This window comes from Galeopterus variegatus, unplaced genomic scaffold (genome assembly GCF_000696425.1).
Source record: "Galeopterus variegatus unplaced genomic scaffold, G_variegatus-3.0.2 Scaffold1256, whole genome shotgun sequence".
Classification (NCBI taxonomy): Eukaryota; Metazoa; Chordata; class Mammalia; order Dermoptera; family Cynocephalidae; genus Galeopterus; species Galeopterus variegatus.
This window is the reverse complement of record NW_007727367.1, coordinates 419,567-421,991: the sequence shown is the minus strand read 5'-3', so window position 1 is coordinate 421,991 and position 2,425 is coordinate 419,567.

The following is a 2,425-nucleotide window of genomic DNA, read 5'->3' as shown; positions in this document are numbered from 1 at the left end:
AAGTAGGCATATGAAAAGATGCTGAACATCTTATGTTACTAGGGAATACAAATTAAAGCATTGATGAGATCCTACTACACACCTGTTAGAATGGCTCAAATCCAAAACAGTGACAATACCAAATGTTGACAAGGATGCAGAACAACAGGAGCTCTCACTGATTTCTCCTGAGAATGCATTAATGTTACAGCCATTTTGCAAGGTGGTTTGGCCATCTCTTCCAAAACTAAACTCTTAACAGCAGTTGCACTCCTTGGTATGACCCCAAATGAGTTGAAAGCTTACATCCACTCAAAACTTGCACATGAATATTTATAGCATGTTTATTCATAACTCCCAAACCTTGGAAGCAACCAAGATATTCTTCAATAGATAAATGGATAATCAAACTGGTATATTTATACAATGAAATACTATTCAGCAATAAAAAGAAATGAAGTGTCAAGCCATGAAATGACATGGAAGAACCTGAAACGCATATTGCTAAGTGAAAGAAACCAATCTGAAAAGGCCCCATACTATATGATCCCAGTTATATGGCTTTCTGGGAAAGGCAAAACTAGGTAGATAGGGAAAAGTTCAGTGGTTGCCAGGGGCTTGGGCAGAGGGAGGACTGAATAGGTGGAGCACAGAGGATTTTTACGACAGTAGAACTATATGATACCATAATGGTAGATAGGAGCATTTGTCAAAGCCCATAAATGGTACAACACAGAGTGACCCTTCGTTGTATGCTATGAACTTTATAGTACTGTATCAATATTGCATTGTCAAGTATAACAAGTGTACCACACTAATACAAGATGTGTGTGTTTAGCAGGGTGAGAGGAAGATATTGGAATTCAATGTACTCTCTGCTCAATTTTTTGGTAAAGGTAAAACTTTTCTAAAAATAAAATCTATTAATTTAAAAAATGTATTAAGCCCTAGAACAGAGAATTATTTGAGGGCTAAAAATTAATTAATGAAGGACTGATTGGCAAATTTCAAATGTTTTGAAATATTAAATAATTTGAGTTAATTTAAAATTCCAAAAAGTGTGAGATTTTTATTCATTTAAAATTTTTTTAATTTAGAGCCATTCCATATTCAATACATAAAATAAAAAATAGAGCAAATAAAATAATACAAGAAATACTCATTGTTCTGGCAGAGCTAAGAATTGGTACAGTTTACGCTTTGATGCATATGTTCCAGGTCGTAGATAATAAGTATACTACAGTATTTCTCCTCCTTTCATACTTTTTTACTGCAAATTTAATTAGTTAATTCATCACTTTTTGTATATTCAGATTTACCAACAAGTTATTTAATTTTGTTTTTTATGCAGGAAGAAAAGACCAGATTTGAAATAGAGGTAAAAAAGCAGGAAATGAAGAATATTATGAAAAATGGTCTTTCACATTACCACTTTTGAAAAGATAGACACTAACATACTCACTCATTGTTATCCCTTTGACCCAACTATCCCGTAGGACTATTTGCCCAGGGAACAGGTTCCTGGATTCATCCATCTACACCCAACTACAGAGGCAGGTGCAGGTTGTCAGGCTCAGAGAATCCAGTGGGTGAGGAGCAGTGAGTGGGCAGAGCAGTTATTGGGAAGCACTGGGCACTGAAGTCCTCCTGCAACACCTGGATCTGGAAACCCCTTAGCATCTGCTCTTTTTCTGGGTTGGGAATGCTGATAAAGACTGTGAGGAGAGTTCACCCTTGAGAGGTAAAGAGGGAATGGAGATGATATAGGTTTCCTGGGAGGCCAGCACATAGCATCTGCTTGGCCAGAACTAGAGGCCTTGACAGGTAGGGAGGGTGGCAAACAGCTCCCACCTGGTGCACACTCTGCCCGTGTCAGCTTCAGCACTTTTGATCCACAAGGTGCTGGAAGGTGGTGGTCATGACTTTATCCTGGGAGGGTGAGAGGGGGGTGGCACAGATCTAAGGTCCAAGAACTTGACCCTGTCTGGAGGGCCTGGGTCACTGTGATTGCCACCAGACATAAGAGACATCTGTTTCTGTTTTCCTCACTTGAAACTATTTCTTTTTTTCTCACTTGATACTTGAGCCTCTGCATAGGCTCAAAGTGACACTCCCAAAGTATTTTTTTTTCTATAATTTCCAAAGTATTTAGTATTTTCCCCTTACGGGGAACAACTAATGACTTTATGGTGATGACATCTGGAAGTTGCCAACTTAAGCAGAAGACATATTAACATCATGGATCTCCTGATAATAATGCACTGGGCAGGGCACATCACCCCTGTCAGATTCTTCCCCAAAATGTCTAATAATCTCAATCTAGTCATGATAAATCATCATAATTAAAGAATATTTTACAAAATAACTGACTAGTATTTCTCAAAAGTGTCAAGGTCATGAACACAAGAAAAAAACTGAAAAACCTTCACAGACCAGAAGCCTAAGA